The sequence below is a fragment of the Panthera onca genome, chromosome B1 (assembly GCF_046562875.1).
Source record: "Panthera onca isolate mPanOnc1 chromosome B1, mPanOnc1 haplotype 2, whole genome shotgun sequence".
Classification (NCBI taxonomy): Eukaryota; Metazoa; Chordata; class Mammalia; order Carnivora; family Felidae; genus Panthera; species Panthera onca.
Genome location: NC_138342.1, coordinates 156,241,527 through 156,253,937, shown reverse-complemented (window position 1 = coordinate 156,253,937; position 12,411 = coordinate 156,241,527). Strand labels below are relative to the sequence as shown.

At 43.0% G+C, this 12,411-nt stretch overlaps 1 protein-coding gene and 1 pseudogene across 7 annotated transcripts in view; both read left to right on the top strand.

Annotated features, from left to right (window-relative positions):
- The window catches only part of PTK2B (protein tyrosine kinase 2 beta), a 125,755-nt gene that overhangs the window by 72,362 nt on the left and 40,982 nt on the right, over positions 1–12,411 (top strand). The window lies entirely within an intron of this gene.
- LOC132693499 (U2 spliceosomal RNA) lies at positions 6,106–6,225 on the top strand (annotated as a pseudogene).

Genomic DNA, 12,411 nt, shown 5'->3' with positions numbered 1-12,411 from the left:
TACCAGGCCAGCCCACCCACCCACAGACGCCTGCAGAGGCGAGCGCCAGGCAAGCACGCAGAGTTCTGAGCCTCTCTGTATTTATCTGGATGCCTACATTCATTATATCGACAAATTAGCAGTCAGGTGCCTATGCTTACGTTTCTATTTTTAATCTGGCAGTTGCATTGCCGAGCGTCCCTGTTAGACAGAGGCTTTTGTCACATCAGAATGAATGCTCTCAGAGTGATAAGTTATGCTAACTTTTATTATTTTGTTCTTCGATCACTTTTTAAAAACTATCCCTTAGGTGTGTTGAGAACTCAGAACTTGTATAGCTGTTGTATTTGTTTCCTAGGGCTGCGGTAACAAATTACCACAGAACCAGGGGCTTATTAAACAGAAATGTGTACTCTCTCACCATTCTGGAGGCTGGAAGTCCCATATCAAAGGGCTGGCAGGACTCAAAGGCAGACTCTTCCCTGGCTTCTTCCAGCTTCTGTGGCTCCAGGCTTCCTTGGCTTAGGACTACAGGACTCCAATCTCTGCCTCTGTCTTCACATCCCCTCCTCTTCCCCCCTCTGTGCACCTCTTGTCTGTATGTCTTTTGGAAGGACACTTGTTACTGAATTTAGGTGCCACCCAGGGAGTCTAGAATGATCCCAGCTTGAGATCCTTAACTTAAGTACATCTGCAAAGACCCTTTTTCCAAATGAGGTTATATTCACAGATTCTGGACTGGACATATCTCTTTGGGGTCATCATTCAACCTATTGCAGCCATCAGTTAGGATCACAGTGTCTGTTGGTGGTACCCCCTTCCAGCGTACACAGATTCATGTATATAGTACACAGGTGAGTGTGAGCACTTTGCACACATCTACACACCCACACTGAAGTGAAACCTAGGTGTTGGGAAATGACAACAGAGCATGGACTGATGCTACCTTTCCCCACCGCTGTCCAGGATGTCCTGTGGCCACCCTGTGCCCTGGAAGGATGTTTCTTATGACACTGTCACACTATGGGATGCCATAGGTTGGTTCCTTGACTGAATCTCACCCAGCCATATAGCTTGAAATTGGTGACCAAATTTATAGCACTGACTCCATGATCTCCTCCCATGCCTCCAGCTCAGGTGTCCACCTTGCTGTCTCCACTGGACATCTGATTTCGGCGTGAAGGATCATACCCAAAATCCCCTCCTCAAACTCTGCTTCTCTTCCGGTCTTTCCTAGCTCCAGTAACTGCAGCTCTGCTCTCTCCGTTGATCGTGTCTCAGGCTATAGACCTCAGAGGCATTTGTGAATTCTTTCTTCCTCTCACACACTGTATTTAGTCTTTCCGGAAATCCTGTCAACCCTACCATCAGAACACCCGAGTTCTGACCACTTCCTTCTCAAGACCTGTCACCTGGAATGATGTGCTTGCCTGCTAACTATTTCTGCCCATAGCCCACTATGGTCCATTCTTCAAGAAGCGACTATGGTGAATCTTTAAAATATCAGTCAGCTGTAGAGATGTATTTCAGATATAGGTTAGAACATTTCACTTCTCTCTGTTATTTATTTTTTGTTTGTTTATATTTATTTATTTTCACTACTCTCCTTTAAACTGTCCAATAGCTACTTTTCTCACTGAAAATAAAATCCAAAGGTCTTACCTTGGCTGACAACCAATGTTGGCTGGCCTGCAGGCCAAATATGGCCCACCACCCATTTTTGTAAATAAAGTTTTATTGGGACACAGTCACACTCACTTGTTTACATATTGTCTATAGCTGCCTTTGAGCTGCAACAACAGAGTTGAGTAGTTGCAATAGAGACCACATAGCCCTCAAGCCTAAAATATTAATAACCGGGACCTTTACAGAAAAGGTTTGCCAAGCCCTGGCCTAGCCCTCTCTGCCTTTCCTCCTGTCACTTCACTCAGTCCTCTCTACCTCAACCCACAGGCCTCTTCACAGTTGCAAAAACGCACCAAGCACACTGGGGCTGCACACTTTGGGACTCTGTATGATACGGTTTCTTTGCCTGGAAGGTTCTAGCCCCACAAAGAAAGCCACTCCTCCCTCCCTTACTTCCTTTGGGAATCATTCAAATTCCCCCTTATCAGAGAGGACTTTTGGGCCATCCCCATTCTGATGACTGTATCTGCTTTGTTTGTCTTAGTACTTATCAGAACCTGAGATATTAGTATATATATTAACACCACCCTCGGTACAAAATAAGTTCCATGAGAGAGGGACTTGTTTTTGTTTCCCCAATTTGCTGAATGAATTAACGAGTAGTTGTTTAATGATGGATAGATGGATACATTCCATTTATAAAGCCAATAGAGATTTACTGGCTAGAATTCCATGTCTCAGTTCCAAATTCTAGTGGGGAAGAGAGAGCTTCTGATTGATCTGATGTGTACAGGGGGTAATGTCTTGGGTCTGTGGCAGTAAATGTCCAAGAAGTGCTGTAAATAGGGCTGGCAGATTGGTTTATATATCCGCTACAATGATCTTCCTAGATGAGGCAGATGATATGAGTCACCAGGGAGTTTTTAAATACCAGGTTTCCAAGTCCCATCCCAAATTCATTGAATTAGAATCTCAGGGGCTGAGACTGGTCACTGCCTCAAAGGACTCAACCTCTGCCTGCAGAATACCCATCTGGCTCAACATTCCCTGGAAAAGGATGATCAGAATCACTTAGATGGTGGGAAGCCCCGGGGTATGAGGTAATGTTATAGGGTCTAGGAATTCACAAAATACTTTTAAAAGATCTATGAAGGGATGACAGGAGAAGGCTGGATGAGGCAGAGGAGAAGAGGAAGTGTGTGGGTGGGCATCAGGTGGCTGGAGATGGCCATCTCCCATTGTCCCTATCTAAATTTGACAGTAACTGCCTCTTGTCCATCTCGAAACAGAGGTGGCCTCTGGGAAATAGGAGGCCTGTGTCTTACTCACCATTATATCCCCAGTGCCTACGTGGAGCCTAACACAGAGTGGGCAATTAATAGATGTTGTGAATGAATGAATGAATGAATGGACTGATGCCTAGAGAGTACTCAAATGAGATCAGTAATCTTCCAGATCACTTGATATAAAGACCAAATAGGAAGTTGACTGGAAGGGAGATTGCCATTCATAAGTAATAACATGTAGGAGGGGTAATAGAATTTTAGCTGGCCCAAAGTAGAATTCCCTGGATATTCTTGGACAAGTCACTTGACCTCCCTGGGCCTCACTTTCTTCATTTAAAAACAGAGTCACATTAAGGAATCTCTAAATTTACTTAAGGCTCCAAAATTCCAGCCTAAGATTTACAAGCTTAATAAACATTTGAATATTTGAGTGTCTGTAGAATCAGAGATTATATTTTTGTGGCTACATCAGTGAGCTCTGCTTTCTAGGATCTAGAAAGCAAAATATCTGTTCAACTTCATTTTCATCATGTCTTCAGTGAATTTTGGCCATCCTTCTTCTCTCTGGCTCTGTGAAATTTACTGGCTAGCCAGCATTTTAATTTTAGAGTTTTATATTTTACAAGGAGTTTATTTGTCTCTTAAAAGTTGATCTTATACATAGGGTATGAGTTCTCCACTTGGTAGCATATGAGCCAAACACACAGGCATATACTATGGCATTTGTCTCAAGCTGAAAGATGATGTCTGCTCCTACCATTCGAATATGATTTTTTTAATGCCTAATCTGCACAACCAAGCCTGTTTTAATAGCTGAACTAAAACAATAATTTTTGAAGAGTTTTTTTTACAATTATAAAATGAATTTATGAATGATATACATGAAAGGGAAACTACAGACCAATATCTCTCATGAACATAGATGCAAAAATCTTCAGCACGATGTTAGCAAATGGTATCCAACATTTATAAAATGAATGCATGTTCATCCAATACTACTAAAGCATTTTATTTAGCACTACTGTGCACAGGCACTACACTAAGCTCTCTCTCTACCTACATCATCTCATTTACTCCTCGAGAGAACTCCATGATATAGGAAAATGTTTACAGTTTACAAATGAAGCATCCAGAGCAGAGAAGTTAATTTGTCCAAATTCATAAAGCAAATCAGAAATAAAACAGTTTCTTACTCCTGAGGTCATCCTCTGAACTACCACATTGTATACAAAAGTTCAAACACAGGAAACCTGGAAGAATAAAAACATATGTGTGGCTATGCACCACCCCGAAACAGCACTGTTCACATTTTGATATATTTCATTCTGGATTTGTTTGTTTCAGCTCCTAGCACTATCATTCTTTGTATATGATTTCATATCCTATACCTCCCATTTATTACAATAGAACCATTTTCCAAAAGTTTTCCAATCTCTTTAGATAATTTTTAAAACTAGCATATAAACCTTGTGCTGCCCTCCCATTATTTTCATGGCCCTTTTCAAACTATTTAGATTGGCTTCTTGCTGTGAGGACTTTGCTATTTAAGAAATTTCTACAGTGAGTTTCTTTTTACACAGGGTATTTCTGTATTTTGAGTCATTTTTTTAAAGTTTATTTATTTTTGAGAGGGAGAGTGTGTGTGTGTGTGTGTGTGTGTGTGTGTGTGTGTGTGAGAAGGGGAGGGGCAGAGGGAAAGGGGGACAGAAGATCGTAAGTGGGCTCTGTGCTGAAAGCAGCAAGCCCAACAGGGGATTAGAACTCATGAACCGCAAGATCATGACCTGAGTTGGATGCTCAAGCCACCCTGGCGCCCCTCTGTATTTTGAGTCATTTCCGCAGTTTATGCTTTGTCCTAGTCTGCTCTGGCTGTTACAACAAAATACCACAGACTGGGGAGGCTTAAACAACGGAAATTTATTTATCACAGTTTTGGAGACTGGACATCCAAGATGGCAGTTGTGTTCTTGTGAAGGCCTCCTTCCAGACCTGGCCACTTTCTTGCTGTGTCTTTACATGGCAGAAAGAGATCTCATCTTTCTCTTGTTGCTCTTACAAGGGCACTAAACTCATTCATGAGGGCTTCTCCTTCATGACCTAATTACCTCCCAAAGTTTCCATCTCCAGATACCATCACATTGAGGATTAGGGCTTCAACATATGGATTTGGAGGTGACACAGACATTCAATCCAGAGCATGCTTCCAGGCATAGAACTCAAAGATATGAACATGTTTCCAATTCTTGATATAGAATGTATATCTCTTTGGTATCAAACTGGGATGAGAGCTCCTCTGGGCAAGGACTTTGTCTTGTCACTGCTATATCCACATATATCCATAGCACTTGGAATGGGGCCGATATGTGTCACAGGCTCAATGCATAATTGTTGAATGCAGGGAAACGAATCATTGAGAGGCTCTCTTATGTAATGACTGCTCTGTGCAGAAGAAAACAGGTACTGAAGAGATGAGTCAGCAGTTCTCCCTGGGGGTTGTTCCACGCTTCCTGGAAGGTGTTTCAATGTAAGGGCCTCCTTTTTTGATTGTCACATTGTGACACTGGGGCATGAGGCAAAGTATTTTTCAGGCTGCAGCCATGGGTGTTGAATGGTACCACACAACCAAGAATCGTCTGTCCCCAAATGCCAGCTGCACCCATGGAGACTCACAGATGTGAGTTATGGAACATTATGGTGAAATGATCACCCCGAACCCATCACCCTGTGCAAGAAATAAAATTTCACCAATGTGTTGAAGTGACCCGTGTGACCAGCCCCTCCTGTTGAGGCACACACTACATCCTTACAAATGAATCACAAAAATCATCCCTTAGAGCACCCTGGGTGGCTCAGTTGGCTAAGCATCTAACCCTTGATCTCAGTTCAGGTCTTGATCTTAGGGTTGTGAGTTCAAGCCCCGGGTAGGGCTCTGTGCTGAGCATGAAGACTACTTAAAAAAAAATCATTCCTTGAAGACTTATTTTAGTAGGGTGATTTTTCAAAAAAGTATGTGAAATCCACCTGATACTTTCCTGACTGATCTGTAGTGGTCTTCACTCCTCCCAAATTTCAATTGGACATCAAGAGCCCTTCCTTGTGGTTTATTAGTAAATCCAAACATTTGACAGAATGGTCTTATTTTAACAGAATATTTTTATTTCTCAGAGACACCTCTTATGTTCTATTTGAATCACTTAAAGAGAAATCCTTTCTCATCGCTTCTCGGCCTTTTGGCTAAGATCAAGTGTAGTATCTGTTCTTATCAGTTTAAAGAGAAGGTCTCTTGTTGCCTTTTTGACCTGATTTTTTGTACTTTCTCGGGGTTTTACTTCCTGGCTCTATGTGTGGCAGACAGGAAGAGGAAGGAAGGAGCCTGCTATAGTGAGCTTTTGCCCTGAGAACAGAACCTTTGATGGCTTGCTTGCTCCAAGCAGAAGGAAGTCACTTTTCTCTGCATTATTTCTTCCCAGCCAACTTCTTCATGGCCATGACCTGACATCCTACAAGGCTCATTCTACACTTTAGCCATCTGCTGCTGCTAGTACTGGCTTCGGTTTGGAAACACCATCAGATCCCTTTGCCAGAAACTATTTTCTTCAATCACCTGTGCTCCTTGTACACAGCTAAATGGCTGTTGGAATACCGGCAACCATGGTTCCCTCTTCTTACCTTAGCCACTACCATGGGGTGGGTCTCTGAAGGTGCCAGTTCCCTCTCAGGTATGGAGAATCTCAAGACCCTCTGGCCTAGGCATGCTTGGACTCCATTTTAGGCTCTGAAAAAAATTTTTTTTAATTCTTTTTTTTTAAAGTTTATTTATTTATTTATTTATTTATTTATTTATTTATTGAGAGAGCGCACACACAAGCGAGGGAGGAGCGGACAGCAAGAGAGACAGAGAGAGAGACAGAGAGAGAGAGAGAGAGAACGCACGCACAAGTGGGAGAGGGGCAGAGAGAGAGGGAGACCACGGATTCAAAGCAGGCTCTGTGCTGACAGCACATGTGGGGCTCAAACTCACAAACCACAAGATCGTGACCTACAGGATCTCAAAATCTATATCTCAGTTATAGATTTCTTGAGTTAATTAATCCAGCTCCCCAAGTTGTCTTGACCCTTCTGATCCCATACCTATTTCTCCTCTGCCTGCCCATTATGATAATGGTCACCATTTATTGAGACCTACTCTGTGCCAACCACTGTGCTAAGCTCCTTATGTATCTGTAACCAGCATGAAGCTGACCAGCCTCCTTTTCCCTTGAAGCTATTCTCAGTACAGTGCCATATTGTCACAGTGTCACAAATGTAATTAGTATATCATCTAAAAAGAATTGAAAATCAATTTAAAATTTTATCCTCTTCAGGAGAAAAACAGTATTGGGGTTTCACTTTCAAGATAGCAAAATTTCTTAAAATTCTCATAATCATTTCTTAATATCCATTTAGGTTGGCTGCTATCCAGAAACATCTTTACTTGTACTTTTGGATTCCTGAATTCTGGCCCAGGCAGCCCCTTTTCTTTCTCCCCTCTATTGTTTATTTCAAGATCTGTTATTTTTCTCCCTTCAGTCATTGCTTCTTTCAGTGTAAGTCAAACCCAACTGGATTTAGACCTCTCCACTTTACCCTTCCCATCACCAAGTTTATGCTACAGAAGTCCAAGAATTGGTTGGTGCACATAAACCCCCTTAGAAGATGAAGGAGAAGACAGTTAACATGCTTATAACTTAATATATGCTCTATTTATTTACATCCTATACTACCTTATTTAGTCCCACCAAAAATCCCATAGTGGAAGAGATATGTTCCCATTTTACAGATGAGGAAATAAAGTTAGGTGACCGGGCCAAGACCACACAGCCATGGCTAGATCCAGTAGACACTAAAGCCTATGGTACTAATCACCACACTCCTGATCTCTTGAACATTTTTGACCATGAGTCTCTGTCCTTTGTAACTCCTATTTGTTAGCCAGAGAGCTGGCTCATATTCAGTCATTCATTCATCCATTCTTCAAATATCTGTGCCAAGAACTGGGCTTGGGGTAGGGGATGATATCATATGTCAGATTTGGCTTCTGACCTTACAGTTGAAAAGCTAGAAAGGTCAACGTGGACAAATGCCTTAGTCCTAATTAGTAAATGTCTGTATTGGTTTCTTAAGAGTGCCGTAACAAAATACCACAAGTGTGGTAATTTTAAACAACAAAAAGGCATTGTCTCACAGTTTTGGGGGCTAGGAGTCCAAGATCAAGGTGTTGGCAGGACCATGTTCCCTCTGAAACCTGAAGGAGAAAGATTCCTCCTTGCCTTTCTTTGGTTTCTAGTGGTTTGCCTGCCATCTTTTGGCATTCCTTGGCTTATAGACATGTCACCCACAGCCTTTACCTTCGTACGTGACAGCTTCTCCCTGCGTGCATGCCTCCCTCTACATAGAAACTTCCCCTTCTTATAACGACACCAGTCATATTGATTACGGCCCACACTAATGACCTCATTTAACTTGATTAGTCTGTAAAGACCCTATTTCCAAACAAGGTCACGTTCTAAGGTACTGACGGTTAGGATTTCAGCATATCTTTTGTGGGGGAACACAGTTCCACCCATAACAGTATCTTACCAGATGTGTATGGAAAGTTCTTTGGGGACCCAGGGCAGGAAACAGACCCTATTAGTGTAGGTCAGGGAAGACCTCACCGTGCTGACTGGGCCCAGCAGCTCACCAGGAGGAGAGGAGAGAGACAGGAGCAAGGGGTCCTCCTGGCTGGGAGAGCATGGTCTGCTTGGCCAGGGAGCCTGGAGCTGACAGCACATTGAGGTGAGAGAGGGAGATGAGACTTTTATGCTTCAGGCTAAAGACTTTGCATCCTATCCTAGCACGTAGCAAATGAGAACCAATGCGGGTTTCAACAAAAGTCATCTGTTTAAATTTGCCCTCAATCTCAAAGTGGAGCCTTTATAAATAGAATTTAAACAGGATATTTTCAAACCAAACCTTTAATTTATTAAAAGTGTAAATTCAGTCATCTTTAAAAAGAGGAGCATTTGAGGGCACCTGGGTGGCTCATTCAGTTAAGCACCTGACTTGGGCTCAGGTCATGATGTTGCGGTTTTTGGGTTTAAGCCCCACATCGGGCTCTGTGCTGACAGCTCAGAGCCTGGAACCTGCTTGGGATTCTGTGTCTCCCTCTCTTTCTGCCCCTTCCCTGCTCATACTCCATCTGTCTCTCTCTCAAAAATAAATAAATGTTCAAACAAATTTTTTCTTTAAAGAGGAGCATTTTGCCTTCCTAGAACAAGGAGTAAGGAGAGAGATCAAGCCAGGAAAACAATGTGAATGTACCACAGGTGGGAGTCCTGTGAAGCAGACCCTGACCTGCAGGTTTGCACCCAAGAGCTGCGTCAGTGGGTCCTGTCATGAAACTCTCCTGGAGGCAGTGACCAAAGCTGGATCAGGCAGAGGGAGAAGGTTGGGTGTGTTATAGACCTACCACAGAGAGCTCCACAGACAGCTCTTGTGTTGGGATGAAAAGACAAGGCCTTTATTTTTTTTTAAGTTTATTTATTTATTTTAGAGAAAGAGAGACTGTGGGGGAGGGGCAGAGAGCAAGAGGGAGAGAGAGAAACCCAGGTAGGATCTGCACTATCAGCATAAGCCCAAGGCAGGGCTCAAACTCACAAACTGTGAGATCATGAACTGAGCCAAAATCAAGGGTCGAACACTTAACCAACTGAGCCATGCAATTACCCCAAAAGGACAAGGCCTTTAAGCCTGAAGTGACTGGGCCCTGATGCAGATTGCCCCCAGGAAAGGCTGTGACCTTAGGTAAGGCGTGGGCAATTTCAATGAAGGGCCATGAAGTCATCTCAGTTGTTTCTAAAAACTCAGCCACTAACATGAATGTGTTTAGTAAGCTCAAACAATGACAACAAGATTAGGTGTTTCGTTTAAAAAAAAGAAAAGGTGAACCTGACAAAATCGTGAGCTTACAGAGATTACTAAAGAAGTGATAAAATGTGACTGAGGTACAAACATAGACCTTTAGATCAAAGGAACAGAAAAAGAGAGAAGAAAACAGCCCAATACACATAATCACTTACTGTTAGATACCCTTGTGAAAATAACTTTACTTTAGGCCATACCTCACAATAGATGCAAAAATCTATTTCATATAGAAAAAGAAAATGTGCCCGAATACCAATAAAGGAGTGAGAAGGTGGCCTGAGTCCTTAATTGCTTGGGTGACATTTTCTTTCGGGAAATAAATTATCCTGGATGTGGACAAGCCTTCAGTCCTATCTCTTCTTTGTTTCTGGCTTACAAGAGGAAATGCCCAAGAATAGAGAGGCAAAGGTGGTTTGAGGTCTTTACACTACTTGATAAAGCAAATAAATCAATGTTAGCCAAACAGGAAGAAAAGCCATAGAAATTCCCCTGTATACATGAAGGTGTGAGCCAGGGGCAGTGTGAGAGTTTGCTTTTCAGTAACACTCCCAAGGGCAGAAGTAAAGGTTTTCCTCTAGCAAAAGAAATAAAATAAAAAACATATCCTGGGGGGGTCCCTGGGTGACTCGGTCAGCTAAGTGTCTGACTCTTGATCTCAGCTCAGCTCTTGATCTCAGGGTCCTGAGTTCAAGCCCTGAATTGGGCTCCATGCTGGATGGGAAGCCTACTAGAAAGAAAAGAAAAGAAAGAAAAGAAAAGAAAAGAAAAGAAAAGAAAAGAAAAGAAAGAAAAGAAAAGTAAAGAGAGAGAAAAAGAGAAAGAAAAAGAGGGAGGGAGGAAGGAAGGAAGGAAGGAAGGAAGGATAACAACAAAAACCATCCTGGGCTTATCTAAATAACAAGTGATAAAATTAAGACAGTTTTTTTCTGTCATGTTACTTATGGCAATTTAGTGAATAGATAAACGTCTTAAACTGTTGTTTTTAAAAAGTGATTTATTAATAGAGAAAGAAACATTGACTCACTAGTGGCAATTTATGAATCGTGGGCAGAGGGCTGGTTTTGCTGCTCCCACCATTTGCTTGAGAAGCTGTGAGAACATCAGAGAAGAGGCAGTGAAGTGAGAGGGGCAGGGCTGATACCAAAGCCCCCTTGGTGAGATCAAACTTGACTCTTCACGGAGAGAACCTCCACGTTCCTCTTCTTGTAAACTGATTCCCCTTCCCACAGTGGGCCCCCTCACGATAAGCCTCTGGTTTCCTCCTACCCACTGAACAGATGCTCCTTGAGTGGAGGCTCTGTGTGTGCATTGGAGCTCCCAACAGTGCTTTGCAACATGAGTACGTCAGAGGAAGTTGCAGCTGGTTTGAGAGAAGGAACTTCTGCGACTTCATATGACAAGGGTAGTGAACAGCAGGAAGGAGACTGGCTCTAGGAGCTTGTCAGCCTACTAAAGTATATGTCAGAACTGGGTTAATGTGACCCCAAAGTTAGTGCTCTGTGTCGCCCCTGGTGGGCAGCCTTGTTTCCCCCACAAGGAGCCTGAGGGATTCATTCACTTTGCAGTGCAGTTCTGACACAACACATTTCTGGAGCTCACATACACTTTGCAGGTTGAGGGCACGGTCCCCAGCAAGACACCTCTCCTCAAAACCCAGTCACAGGCTCCAGGGTTCCCAGACCACCCACACTTCTGACCCCCTGGCTGTAAATTTGGGAGTTCCTGCCACCCATCCCCCAGGTTTGTTAATTTGCTAGAATGACTCAGAGAACCGAAGATGATAACAGTTTTATTATAAAAGATGCAAATCAGGACCCACCAAATGAAGAGATGCATGGGATGAAGTAGAAGAGGTCCCCAAACACGAAGTTTCCATGTCCTTAGGACACATCACCCTCCAGGCACATCAATGTACATCACAAACCAGGAAACTCACCTGAACTAGAGTTTTTATTGGGGTTTTATTATGTAGGCATCATTGATCAGCTGATTGATTGATTGGTTGACTCGTTGGCTGTGTAACTCTCCAGCTCTCCTCCTCTCCCTGGAGGCCAGGCTGATATCACATGGCTCAAAGTTCCGGAACTTCTAATCACATGGTTGGTCTCATCCTGACACTATCTAGGGGCCCACCATGACTCACCTCATGAGCATATATTCAAGTGTGGTCCAAGAGGCACACCATCAACAACAAAGACACTACCACTTAAGAAACCCCAAGGGTTCAGAGGCTCCCACCCCAGAAACAAGGACAAAGACCAGCCAAATTCTTTATTATACAACATGCTTTCATCAGTAACCAGTGAGGTGATGGTGGTAGTAGGTGGAGATGTCTGTCTCCAGGAACCTCTCTCTCAGGTTTGCCCCTCTGGGAAGAATGCTCCCCAGGTAAGAATCTTCCCAGCACCAGGCAGCCTCCCAAGTAATGCATTTTATACTTAGAAAGCACCAAACTTCTTCCTTATCTGGAGATGAAATCTATATTCCTGTGAAAATCTGTTGGATAGAGTCTCAGTGAATTTCTACTCCAAGGATCTGGAATGAGTCTTACCCTACCACCAATACAACAGAAATT